This window comes from Gobio gobio, assembly GCF_949357685.1.
Source record: "Gobio gobio genome assembly, chromosome: 7".
Lineage (NCBI taxonomy): Eukaryota > Metazoa > Chordata > Actinopteri > Cypriniformes > Gobionidae > Gobio > Gobio gobio.
Window position 1 is genome coordinate 48,433,870 of NC_137103.1, and position 15,309 is coordinate 48,449,178.

Below are 15,309 nucleotides of genomic sequence, written 5' to 3' on the forward strand. Positions count from 1 at the left end.
TATAAAGTGCTATATAAATAAACATGCCGTGACTTTACTAGAGTGCCGAATTGCAGAGCTCGTGCAAACATATCCACATTGCTATGATGATCAGATGCTTTTCTTATTCTTTATTTGAAAAAAATGCTGTTTACTCAATTTTTTTGTTATTGAGAGCAAAGCGCAGCACATATTTACAAAAACGTCACAAACTTCGTTTTACCCTTCAATGAAGAATGAAAGAGAACTTCACCATGAGTATATCTGTGCCTTTAGCAATTCAAAAAAAATTTACAACCATAAAATTGTGGCCAAAACCTGGCCTCGATTTGCTTGCTTCTGTGTAATGACTTGATGGTCCACTCTTGATTTCTCCTGCAGTGATCTAATCCTGTACAAAACAGCAGCTCATTTTGTCATGCTTGTAGTTTGTCTTATACTCCTCCTCACCAAGTTAAATGAAAGTGTTACCACAATAGACGTGACCTTTTCACAGACCTTGAGGGTTGTGGTCATGAGCAATTATGGTCATTTGGCTTCTGTTGAGGACGCTGCTTTGTGTTGGTCTTGCAGAAAAAGTCTGTGGAGACTGCCACATATTTAAAACAAAATTACTCGTCTTAATGCAAACTATATGAGCATGCAAATTGATGTCTGGCTTAACACTGAGGGCAGCAGCATATTTTGGAATGAACATATGATGATGATTATCTTTTATTTTTCATGTGTGGGATTCACACTGGCCACAGTCATGATAAACACGGAAATAAATGGGCATTTCAGAACAATGTTATTTTAGTATCATTGGATACTATTATAGTTTTTAATCATATTTTGAAACTGTTCATTGTTTTATTTTAGTTTGTTATATTGGTACATCAAATTGAACTAAATTAAATTGTTGCCTTTGACAACTAGCTGAAATGAAATGGAAATAAAACTCCATAGGGAAATTGATTTTTAATGATAACTTGAACCTTTTTAGACAGCCCTACTGTGAACTGTGAGGTTATTCATCGATGGTATTTGCTTCTGTTGAAGCCGTCAGCCCGCATTATTTCAACTTATTTTTTAAATTACAGTGGAATTTGTGGTGAAAAACTTCATTACCCATAATGCTGTACTGAAAATTCCACCAATCAGAGTCGAAACAAGCAAACCGCCAAAAGATCTCATTAGCTCCACCCACACCAAGCACTGTGAATGACATAGTCTCCGTACACTCAAAATACCTAAATATTTGTATTTATATGCATATTTAATGCATATAAATATTTAATGCAAGACTTAGTATTTCAGGCACTTTCTGCGTTTATTCGACTTTTCCTGACGGATTGCTTCCTGTACTCCCCACTTGTAAGTCGCTTTGGATAAAAGCGTCTGCTAAATGCAACATTTTTTATTGTAAAATATTTCACAATAAACTTTAAAATATGTTGATAGGTAATCAACATTTTTAAATTAGTAGTTTTATATTTCTACATTTTTTTATCTGATTATGTTGTTCGTAATGCTTCATGGGATTTAAGATTTTTTCTCTTACTAAAGCCATTTAGTACACAGTCTTGTACCTTTTTTGTTCAATTTTCAAATAGTTTTTTGCTTCAAATCAAAGTTTGTAATGTTATTGTTGGCTTGGTTCATTGCTTATAATGCTTTAACGAAGAGGAAATTAATGGATAAAATATTTCCGGAACCAATGCCACTGAAAAAGTAGGTGAGCACTGTTGCACTCTTTTAAGAGATGGCTACCCTTGATGTTCTACTCGGAACTGTTCCCGTCCACGGACTGGGAATAATGCTTTTCTATGGCAACACTATCAACGGCAAAATGAATCTGCAGCAGTCAGGTGGTACAAGTCAGAGTTAGTGGTACTGTTGTTTACGTTCATTATTGTTGTAATGTTATGTACTTTGAGACATCCTGTAACTTCTCTCATGACGCTTTGCAGACTCTGCTCTGGTCGTGTGCATTCACATGTTTTGAAGGAGGCGTGGCTTTGGAGAGCACTCTTAAAAGTGGGTTGGATCTTATGCTTTGAAAGCTACCTTGCTATTGCTAGCCTCTCCGAAATTGCCTACCCTAAAAAAAGGGCACAACTTGCCTCACTCTCTGTTACATGTGCTGCTTGGTTCAATGTTGTGGTACAGAGCTGCAGGAATTCTGTTAGATTTGCACAACGTTTGGCTTTTCATGCTTTACTGCATCTGTGCCTTGCATGCAAATGCCTCGTCATACAGTTTCTTAGGGATGCAAGTGCAAACAAGCTGGCACACACACAGCCCTGGTGGGCTCTAGAGACCCCACTCTGAGACCTGCCACTTACTTCCGCCAACTTATCCTTTCCACTGAAACCATGCAGGCCTCCTAATTGTTCTCAGATGTCAGCCTGGCATATATAAAAAAGTGTTTTTTTTTTTTTTTGTCTGGGATGAATTATTCATTGGAATTCATTACAATGGTTGAATAATCTTCTTCAGTATAGATTTAAGCCATCTTTAATGGACATAAAAGGCTGGTTGCATTACTGGTTGCTCCTGTGTTTAAAAGTTTTATAATGCATTTGTTTGTTTCCTGAAAATACATTTTAATCAGCTTTAGAAATTTGAATGTAACATTTTATTTCATAAACGAAAGTTTATTTCACCATGGAATAAAAACGACTGATTTCCAGAAAGCTCTAGTTTACTCCAAAATATTCAACAGGGAGCCAAACAAAAATGTATTTATTTATTATAAAATATTTTTTAAGATTATCCTATGGTAGACTTTTTGTACATTACGAATATACAACTGCTGTAGAATAATTGAACATTTACATATACACCGATCAGGCATAACATTATGACCACTGATAGGTGAAGTGAATAACACTGATCATCTCATCACGGCACTGTATTCCCTGGTGGCTGTGGCCTCTTTCAGCAGGATAATGCGCCCTGCCACAAAGCAAAACTGGTTCAGGAATGTTTAGAGGAGCACAACAAGTTTGAGGTATTGACTTGGCCATCTGTGAGATGTGCTGAACAAACAAGTCCGATCCATGGAGGCCCCACCTCGCAACTTACAGGACTTAAAGGATCTGCTGCTAACATCTTGGCGCCAGATACCGCAGCACACCTTCAGGGGTCTAGTGGAGTCCATGCCTTGACACATCAGGGCTGTTTTGGCAGCAAAAGGGGGACCATCACAATATTAGTCATAATGTTTTGCCTGATCGGTTTATATGCTATGTAAAAGACTGAAATCTTTTAAGTGACATCTAAAACTAAAGTTTGAACTCATATAACAAGCTAACTAAAGAAATATCAAATATTTTACAATGCAATTGCTGACATCCAAGTACTAGAAAGCATTGTGAAGGGAAGCTATAAAGAGCAGTCATTACTCTTTTAGATAAGATGTGTCCACCTCCTCTTTCTGCTTTATAGAGCTCAGCCAAAACTGCAGATTTATTTTCTAAATATTTCTATAACGTTTCCTAAATGCCAGCTGATATGCACATTACTCTTACCTTGGAGTTTGTTTACCTCAGGAGTTTAATGACATTTCCATTGATACTTATTGCATTATTGTTTGTTACATAAAACTACCATTTTTTTTTTCATTTTACCCCTAAATTAACTTTTAATACAAAAATAAAATTAACCAAATCAATTGATGAAATATAGCACTGTCTAAATAAATGGCCTATATATGTTTTACAGTGTACTCTTTATCCAGTTTTATTTCGAAACAGCATTTTTAGTGCCCCATCTATTATCAGGCAAAACTATCTGATAATGAGCCAATAATGAAACTCTTTTGTTGGTTATGTTTGAATGCTTCACCTGAAACAGATGACAATAATAGCCTCCTCCAAAACATGATTTACCAAACGTAGTTGCACTGACTCATGAGGGCTTTACTCATTCAATGATTATTCATGAGAAAGACATTTTAAACACTGGCATGAGTCATTTAATCAGTGTTTTTGGGATGAAATAAGCAGTTTTTCATGGGATGAGTCATTTTATTAATGTTTCTGCTAGTGAACCAGTCTCTAAGGCTCCAGGAACATGGCACAATAGTTTTGCTGTAATAATTTGTGGTTCGCACTGACCTACCAAATGTCATTTATCACTCTAAGGAGGTTTCTAAAGAGTTTTACGTTATCTAGCTCAAGTCTTCCAATAGAAGCATTATGCCTACGGACATGTGACCCCCTCACTTGTGCAGAGCTGATTTTGTAACTTTCAACTCCCATCGAGGCATGGACTCCACTAGACCCCTGAAAGTGTGCTGTGGTATCTGGCACCAAGATGTTAGCAGCAGATCCTTTAAGTCCTGTAAGTTGCGAGGTGGGGCCTCCGTGGATCGGACTTGTTTGTGCAGCCCACGGATGCAACTCTCGATTGGATTGAGATGAGGAATTTGGGGAATTTGGAGGCCAAGTCAACACCTCAAACTCGTTATGTTCCTCATACCATTCCTGAACCAGTTTTGCTTTGTGGCAGGGCGCATTATCCTGATGGAAGAGGCAAGAGCCACCAAGGAATACTGTTTCCATGAAAGGGTGTACATGGTCTGCAACAATGTTTAGGTAGGTGGTACGTGTCAAAACAATATCCACATGGATGGCAAGACCCAAGGTTTCCCAGCAGAACATTGGCCTCTGCCGGCTTGCCTTCTTCCCATAGTGCATCCTGGTGCCATGTGTTCCCCAGGTAAGCTGTGCACACGCACCCGGCCATCCATGTGATGTAAAACAAAACGTGATTAATCAGACCAGGCCACCTTCTTCCATTGCTCCGTGGTCCAGTTCTGATGCTAACATGTCCACTGTTGGCACTTTCGGCGGTGGACAGGGGTCAGCATGGGCACCCTTACTGGTCTGCGGGTATGCAGCCCAATACGCAACAAACTGCGATGCACTGTGTATTCTGACACCTTTCTATCAGAACCAGCATTAACTTCTTGAGCTACAGTAGCTCGTCTGTTTAATCGGACCACACGGGCCAGCCTTCGCTCCCCACGTGCATCAATGAGCCTTGGCTGCCCATGACCCTGTCCCTGGTTCACCACGGTTGCTTCCTTGGACCACTTTTGACCACACTGACCATTGCAGACCGGGAAGACCCAACAAGAGCTGCAGTTTTGGAGATGCTCTGACCCAGTTGTCTAGCCATCACAATTTGGCCCTTGTCAAACTCGCTAAAATGGCCCATTTTCCTGCCAACACATCAACTTTGAGGACAAAATGTTCACTTGCTGTCTAATATATCCCACCCGCTAGCAGGTGCCGTGATGAAGAGATAATCAGTGTTATTCACTTCACCTATCATTATAATGTTATGCCTGATCAGTGTATATACTTTATATATACAGTATAGATATACTATGCTGTTTTTGGTTTTCACCAAACGTGGCGCTGTGCATTAGGGCCAAACATCTCCACTTTGGTCTCGTCTGTCCAAAGGACCAAGTCATGTGGTTTGTTCAGATGCATGTTTGCAAACCTATGCAATGTTGTCCTGTCTTTTTCTAATTGCATTGCCATAAACTTTAACATTTAACATGCTAACTGAGGCCTGTAGAGTCTGAGGTGTAGTTCTTGGGTGTTTTTCGTGATTTCTCTGAGCAGTGCAGAGTCTTACCTTGGGGTGAATTTGCTGGGACGTCCACTCCTGGGAAGATTAGCAACTGTCTTAAATGTTTTCCACTTGTGAATAATCTTCCTCACTGTAGAATTATGGACTTCAAATTGTTTGGAAATGGCCGTTTAACCCTTCCCAGATTGATGGCAGCAACAACTGCTTCTCTAAGATCATTGCTGATGTCTTTCCGCTTTGACATTGTGTTAACACACACCTGAATGCTCCAGACCAGCAAACTGCCAAAACTTCTGCTTTTATAGAGTTGGTCACACTTGCTGATGATCAGTTAATCAAAAGCGTTTGATTAGCAGTGCCTGACTGCTACTTACCCTCTTAATTGCTATGGAAGCAGGAAGGGTGTACTTACTTTGTCACATGATCCATTTTTTGTTAAATAAACCATGACACTCTGTAATATGTCATGTTTTGTTGATCATCTGAGGTCGTATTTACCTCATTTTAAGACCTGCCAAGGACCAGATGATTTTCTTATTATATGTCCAGTTACGTAAAACCATAGAATTCAAAAGGGTGTACTTTCTTTTTCACATGAGTGTGAAATGTCCCCATGTCTTTTGTTGTTTTTTATTTTGTACAGGGCACCAAGTGAGTGCATGATGACCCTGCCTTACAAAGCCTTTCTGAGTAGGTTCCTCATGTAGCTTGTTCCCAGATTGTCCTCTTCTTCCAGGAAAGCTGATAATGACATAACAGACCGTCTTCTTAAAATGGGAAAAAACAACACGATGCAGTGATTATGTGTTCCTCCTATTCTTAATCTGGTGACCCCTGAGGACTGCTCAGGCTACAAGCAGTGTATTGGCTGCACCTGTACGGTGGTCAAGAGCTCTTTATCTTACTGCGTGATAATAAATGAGGGCTCTAAGCACCTGTCAACACGGTCATCTATGCCGAAGAGCACCTCAGTTCTTTAGCACAGGATGATAGAGTTCGGTATCTGGCCAGTCTCTTTCTTCAGCCACACATACTCAAGAGCCCGAGAGCTTTGACCCCGCGAACCTCAAGGCCATTCAGCAGCTCAGTTGCAAGAGTTTGAGATCTGCGGGAACAATTAACACCCCCTTCCATAAACTCACTCTGAGAGGGGGAGAGATAAAGGGATTTGTCTTTTAACAGAGAGGGAAGATCTGGAACAGTGGATCTGATCCAAAACAGAGTGAGCTGAATCACTGTCTACTGCATGCATAGGCTGCTACCTTCTAAGTCAGCGTCATAACTGCATAGTAAATATACATTTTTCATGGGATGCTTTGCTCTGAATTATTTCATCTGCTAGATAAAACTAGCTTAGTGATGTTCCAATGATGTGTGAATCATTCTTTTGATTTGTTCTTTTGTCAATGAAAACAGATTCACAAATTGGCCTAAATGACTCTCTAACAAATTGATCTGAATCTAAATGATTTGGTCCTTACTCAATAGTCACAAATGACTGGAACTAGCCTGACAGGCCAGACCCACATCAAGATTTTGAGTCTGGGAATTCACCATTGGCAGGGCTCAATCCGAGGGGCAGGATAAACGGTTGTCTTTCAAATTCCCTCTGCACGCAATATGATAGCACTACAACCAACCAGAGCAACGGAGAAGGTGAAGCAGAGCTAGTTGATAGATTAAACTTTCGACGTATCCGGTCAGCAAAACTCCGAACACATCTTTCTTTCTTAAGAATGACTTCGGTGCCGACTTCCAGAGTCACGGCCAAAACCGTTTCGAAAGACAGCCGTTCGCCAGCTTCTTTGTTTATGAGTAGCATGCGGAACCGCATTATGTTAAGCCCACCCACCGACTCTATACACGATGTGATTGGCCTGACCAGAGTTTGGTTTTTCCAGCTCGCAAGCCAACTGAGAGTTGCTAGACTACCCTGGCCGCAAATTAGATTTGCTGCAGCTAGGGTGCTTCTAGATTTCTAGGCTAGACTGGAACAGTAATGGAAAAAAATATATCAGTTAAAGGGATAGATCACCCAAAAATGTACATTCTGTCATCATTTACTCACCCTGTGTTGTTCCAAACATGTATGTGTTTCTTTTCTCTGTTGAACACACAAGAAATTTTGAATAATGTTAGTAACCAGACAGGTAGCCATCGACTTCCATTGTATTTTTTTCCCTATTATGGAAGTCAGTTGGTGCCGTCAAATGTCTGAGTATCAACATTCTTTAAAATATCTTCTTTTGTGTTCAACAGAAGAAAGAAACTCATACAGGTTTGGAACAACTTGAAGGTGAGTGGCCTAAGTAATGACCATAGACTGTAAAGTAGGGACGAGCTGGCCGTTGCCATCTTGGCAGCGCATCACTCCCGGATAACAGAAAATGGGCAAAAAGGCGGGACGTGGGCAGAGCTGAAGTGACGCGATGACTAACAGACAGCAGATAAATGGCTATCCACCTGTCACTCGAAGTGGCCACGTCCTTAATTATGCAGAACTTTTATGCGTTATAAAAAAATTCACCCCCCTCACAGTTGTCATGAAGGGCAAAATTAGCCGTTTAGATCAAAAACCACAATTTGTACCAGGCTGTAAACATGTTTTTATCTGCTGTAAAGTTGGGCATTTTAACATGGGGCTCAATGAGATTCTGCTCCCTTCTGGAGCCTGTCCCTAGCGGCCAGTCGATTAATATATCAGTATATGTCACTTCCGTATTGGCTTCAAGAGAAACTGCGGGAGGTTGCCGCTTGGTAATGACGTATGAAGTAATGGTGAACCATCTCTTTCAGGCTCACTACTGATTTCGGTCAGCTAAGCTAACAAAGCAATACTCTTACATAGTACAAAAATACAAAGAACACAAATATAAAATAGTTGATTTGTAATTACATTTCACATGTTTTGGTATTGAATGTTATATTTATTTATTTTGATGTATTATTTATCTAGATACTAAAATTAAAACTTTTTTTCTCTGTGAAAAATGCATGTGATGCTGCTTTGGAAATATTTTTGAAGAGACTTGACCTCAGGAGCGTGCTTATGATGCCTTTTAATAGGCCTATTGTCTAGCCATGTCCAGTCTTATCAGCGAATTTGTGCGGGCAAAAAAGTCCTACTGTCTGTCAATAGTGTAGCGAGGCCTCGTTTTTAAAACGTGCGTATGCACAGATTTAATGTGCGTACGCTAAAATCCCAACGCTATCTCATGACCAATTCGTATGTATTTTACGAGGTGGCTAATTTGTACGTATTTGTACGACCTCACTCGTGCGAATTCGTACGTTTTGTCTAAACCTGAGTGACGGGTAGGTTTAGGCGCGGGGTTTGAAGTAGGTCAGTCTTACGAATTCAACCAGAATTGCTGTGAGATCGGGTTGTAAAATCCACACAAACGTTCATATTTATAAAATCTGCCTTTGACATGGAAAAGTGCAGACTCTTGTGGCAGAGATTTGGAGTAGGCTACGTCAGGTATTTGGAAATCTAGTCGCTCGCCAGCATTGTCTTTTCACGCGAAACTCGCGATAACCTGATTTTCTATTGAATGACTAGATTTTGCCCTCGAAAATTCACTGAACAACAGTAAATATGGCCGCACCTTATATACCCTCACTATAGGTTTGGTACAGAGCCAGAGGTTGTCAGAATATATGTTGATTCTAAAGGCGGCGGCTGATGCATTGCCGTCTCTCCTGTGGTGTCCCTGCCCAGCCCACGGGAGGACTGTTTATGTAGAAAGATTTTATGAGTCTGATGTCTTTTCCAGACATGACTGAGAGCTGGACAGAGCAGGAAAAGAGGGGAAAGTGTCCCATATTTTTTAATGAGGAAGAGTGTGGTGGAGTGTCACAGCTCACAGGCTTCCTCCTTGAGCAGCTCCTAGATGTCTGGGAACTCTTGTTGCTGCACCGTTGGGGGGAAACGCGTTACAAGTAACTCACGTTATATACGCTGAGGCTTATTTTTCTATTCATTTAATTTACTGATAAATACAATTGAATACTTCTTTATTCCCGTGTTGGAATAAAGTTTTTGCTATTTTTTTGGCAAATTTGAGTGCATGAGTATTTCAGGATTCATGAGATTGTGATTATTTTGTAAATGGCCTACTGTTATTTGACACATAAAAAGTCAGGAAACAACTTTTTGGTCTATCAAGTGTATACTACTTTATGGTTGGGTTGTTTATGCTTCTGAAAGAAGTCTCTTGTGCTCATGCTCACCTAACCCTAACCCCACCAAGTCATTTATTGGAAAAGACTAATATTATGAAGTATTACAATTTAAAATGTTTTTCATTTAAATATATTTTATTTGTTATATTTAATTTATTCCTTTGATGCATCATGCAAAGCTGACTTTTCAGCATCATTACTCACATGATCCTTCAGAAATCATTCTTATATGATGATTTGCTGCTCAAGACACATTTATTATTATCATCAGTTAAAAACGCCAGTTGTGCTGCTTAAACAGATACTTCACCGCTGGAAAGATGAATGAGTATTTAATTTGGGTCATTTATGTAGTAGAAATGTGAAGTTATTTTAGAAGTTGGTGCCTTCTAGACTGAGAAAAACTAGAAAATGTATTTTTGGCTCATGTGGATGAAAGACAACAACTCCCAGAATGCACTTGCTTCGCTGCCCTACGAGGCCACTCCCAAGCCACGCCTACCGTTTACATCACTTGCCCACCGCACTGCCCCCACCGTCGTTTTCATTTTTATAGCAATAAAATAATGGAGTTCAGTTAGAGAACAGACACCACAATTAAAAACTGAACGTGTCTGACTAATACAGCGTGAGCCGAATGAGAGTCACAGCACAAATGCAGCAGGAGTCAGATTTCATTCACCACGGGAGCAAACAGCTGACAGACTAGATGATCGCGGAAGATTTGGTTTCAAACCGTTTTGTTGTTGTGTTTTTCATTAAGAATAATAGGCTAATGAACCCACAATTCAAACAACCCGCCCCCGAATTGGTGCTAATTCTAAACCGAAACTAAAATGAGCACGGCCGCCCGGCATTCATTCACGGCCGCATTGTCATTCATTCACGGTGCGAGTCCAGTCTGGCGCATTTTCAGTTCATGCCTATGGAAGCTTAACTTTCAAAGGAATTAATTGAAAACACTCGCTTTGCTCTGCACCGCTCCGTTATGAATGCTCGAGCGGCTGTGCTCATTTTACATTCTGTGAGTGAGATGGGTGGGTTGAAAACATGTGGAACTAGCTCCTACTACTGGCTGTAGTCTCTAGCCTCTGGCCAAAAAAGCCTCTGATGATTTTAAATTAAATTTTTTAACAGATAAAAAAAAGCAGAAATCTCTCGTCTCAAGGGGACATGAGGGAGGGAAGCACTGTCATTCGAATATACTACCGGGTTTCTACTGATACCAAAGCTTAAAGGGATTAGTTCACCCAAAAATTAAAATTCCCTGATAATTTACTCTCCCCAATGCCATCCAAGATGTTCATGTCTTTCTTTCTTCAGTCGAAAAGAAATTAAATATTTTGAAGAAAATGTTCCAGGGTTTTTCATCATATAATGCTTTTCAGTTGCAACCAAAATGCTGAAGGTCCATATCAATGCAGTTTCAAAGTGATTCGATGGACTCCTGAGGCTCTGCGTGATCCCAGATGAGTAATAGGGTCTTATCTAGTGAAACGATCGGTCATTTTCACCAAAAAATAAAAATGAATATACTTTTTGACCTAAATTGTTCATCTTGTGCAGCTCTGCGAGGTGCTAAGGATGACGTAATCACATCGGAACGGTTATGCTAGACGTAGGCAGAATTATAAATTATCAGGAAATTTGTTTTTTATCAGGTATCAGTATCAGGAAATTTTCATTTTGGGGTGAACTAATCCTTTAATGCTATTCGGTGAAGTGTCCCTTTACTATTTTTGTGGAAACTGACCAACAGCATTTACTTAAAATAGAAATCTTTTGAAACATTATTAATGTTTGTTGACAATGCATCCTTTGTTTCCACGTATAAATTAATTTATTTCAAATAAATCCTACTGACCCCAGACTTTTGAAATATTGTGTGTGATTGCATGGAAAAATGTCACTCAGATAAATAGAGAAAACTGTGCACTTCTATTGTAAACGCATTTCCAAGTATAGCCTGATTAGTTGCTATTTATAAGGCAATATCATATTGCGTGTACTTTTGAATGTACAGTAACATTCCTGGAATGGACAAAAGCATGTCTGAATGGGTAAGAATGGGCAAGATTATTCTGTATGCTGCCTATAAAAGAACAGTCTGTTACTTCTCGACAGCTGAAATGAAACTGAAGAGATATCACAGGCTTCCAACATGCCCTGATTATATTAAACCAAACCTGGAAGCATGCCTTGAATATCAAGGTTCTCTAGACTGTTAAACAAGGATGTTATTTCCTCTCTCACTCTCTCTGAACCCAATTACTAAGTGAAATGTGCACCTGGAATGTGAGGAGGCGCACTGATTGTTTAGACATTGTGTTTATTTGGCCAGATCAAGGCGCTGATCCAACAGGCCAAACACACATATGCAGCACAAACAAATGACTTGGACAATCAGCTAGTTTGCATTGCTAATGTGATGAGACAGAATTAATTCCAACAAGGGCAACACAAAGACCAAACAGTGCTTAAGGAACACACAAAGTTTGGACACTTCACTGAATTTGTTTGTCATGATCGTAAAAACCTGTTGATCTAAAGACTTTTGCTTAAATAATTTGTAGACAAATGTAAATTGTGTAATTGAATTTCTATACAAAACGTGAATAGTGGATGAGCTGGAGCAGATTGTGAAGGAAGTAATACAAATACGTACCAATACAAAGCATCTCAGGGTTCTAATTTTGTTAGAATGATGCCTTCAGATGTAGTTGATCTTCAGAGTTCAAAGCAAAAAGGCATTTCATCTGTACGGTTTGCTTGTGTCTACCTTATTCTTGGCTGCAGTAAGATTCAGTAATGTTCTGGAGCAGTCATGTTGAATCTGTAGCACTATTTAACACTAACGTCATTCTGTGTGTAACCTGGACAACAGTTTATTTTGGCAGGACACCCACCTTGACCAACAGTGATTGAACTGCATCATTGGCATTTTGTTTCCTCTTGCTCAATCCAAGTGTTCACCAGACCAGAGATTTGTGCGCACACGTTCAGTTGTTCTGGTTTTGCTGGAATGACCAATTGGCTTTGCTTTGCATTGCAAAGGTCTCAATGCCCTCGCTATGCAATGAAAACCAAAAACAGTGAGAGTGAACAAATGCATTGCAATAGTCTAAGTTGACTGTGACCCCAGTCACTCTTAGAGGAGAGTTCAAAGTATATAATCACCCTGATAAAAAACGATTGTGCTCCAAGTGTGTAGAAGTAAACAGCGCAGAACAATCACTGTCTCATGTCCTTTAAACACAGCAGAGCATGTCTGACATGTGACTGAAGCTATTAGAGCTCTTATCTGCGGTTACTGCTGTGGAACAAACACCATTATTGCAGCACAAAGTTGTTTTTGATACTCTAGTTATCTGGAAAGATTACCACAACAACATTGCAATAACCCAAACACAGAGACCGACGCCTTGGCAGTGAGAATGGTTTGTCTGATTATACTTTTCTGTGGAGGGAAAATGCACAGGATACATTAAAGGGATAGTTCACCCAAAAATGAAAATTTGACATTTATCTGCTTACCCCCAGGCCATCCAAGGTGTATCCAAGGTGTAGGTGTCTTTGTTTCTTCAGTAGAACACAAATGGAGATTTTTAACTTCAACTGTTGCTGTGTGTCACTCATAGAATGCATGTCAATGGAGTCTAATTCTATTAGGGTAAAAAAAAACATGCACATGCCTTTAAAGGGATAGTTCAGGCAAAAATTTTTATTTGGCCATTAATTACTCACCCTCATGTTGTTCCAAACCAGTAAGACTTTTGTTCATCTTCAGAACACAAATGAAGATCTTTTTGATGAAATCTGTGAGCTTTCTGTCCCTCTGTTGACAGCAAGGCAACTACCACTTTGATGCTTCAAAGAGTTTTATGTTGTAAAACTAATCCATATGAATTAAGTGGTTTAGTCCAAATTTTCTGAAGAGAGCCGATCGCTTTATATGATTAACAGATTGAATTTAGGCTTTTATCAACTCACACCTCAGTTGACAGAATTTGTTTTTTTTTTGGGTGAACTATCCCTTTAAGAATGTTGTCAAGAGACATTAACGTCGTTACTGGGACACGCCCTCGATGAGAAACCTTTGATGTCAATGGCATGGAAGTTTTTATAATTTGATTTATTTTTTTATATCATGTTTTGATGTGATTCTTTTTATTTGAACAGCCACCATTTGTTACATTTTATTTATATTTTTGAGCACCAACCCTGACCCACCCCTAAACCTACACACTTCTTAACAATACAAAACACAGCATACACTGAAAAAAATGGTGTGTTGGATTTACATGATTTAATCATGTACATCGGTTCCACATGATTCAATTAAGTTAAACAAACATAATTTGTTCACATAATTTCAACATAATGGAATTAAGTAATTTTTAAGTAACCGAATTGAGTAGTCTCACAATGATTTTAAAATGGTTCCCTAACAACAGTGGTGCACTCGGGGGCTTGAGACCCTGCCTCTTTAATCAAAACTCATGTTTATTTTTGAATATTTTTGTTGTCACTTGACTGATCTATAATACAGTACTCAATAGCTTTCATTATATATGCCAGCAATAGCACATCATATATGTGCTAAGTGTAAAATTCTCTTTAATGACATGTGCTGAGTCAGTCCACAGCCTAAGCAATCGCTCCGCTCTTCTCCACAATGGTAACCCAGTGTAATTTAAATGGTTCGAATAATTCCAACATAATTAAACATTAAACACTAATAAACAATATAAAGTCTCCCCCTTTTTCTAATTTTGCCCAAAAACACATAAAATAACACTTAATTTCAGCAATTTTACTCTAGTCGTCAAGTCCCAAGCAAAGCATGCTGGGAACTACAGTTTCAGCAAAAATCATTTTCGAGTACTTAATTGGTTCACATTCACCCCAAATAATTTAATCTAGTAGATTGCACATTTTAGAGAATTACATTAATCGAAAGCAATGAAATCATGTTTAGAAGAGAAACACAAATTTGTTGCGTAGATCACAAATAATACGATTAAGTAAATTGGACAACATGTGTTTTCCTGTTTTTTCAGTGTATAAAACACTTAGCCTTACAGGTAGATAGCCTAAATGTAGTCTCAATCATTTATTAGAAACACGAAAAGAAGGCCAAACGATCACTGTGTGAGGAACAGACACAAATCTGAACATTCTCCCAGTCCAAATCCCGCGCACATAAATTCCCGCTTAAAGGGGTGGTAAAACACATTCTTTCAAAGGCTTGATTGTGTTTGTGGGGTGCACTGTAACGTATTCATGCTTCGTTTTTAAAAAATTGCATTATTGTTCATATATTTGAGCTTTATTCTACACTGCTCTGTCCCTCCTTGTAAAAACAGTCTGATGCTTTCCGGGTTCTATGAAGCCAGTCCCTCAAAAATACGCAATGGGCTCAGATTGGTTAGCTGGCCCAGTGTGCTGTGATTTGCTAACCGCCTAGGTTCCTCTTTTTTGGCAACCTCACGCCCCTTACCTTTACCGGTAGATTGTGCTTTGGGTAGTATTAGAAACAATGGCGTCAATAAA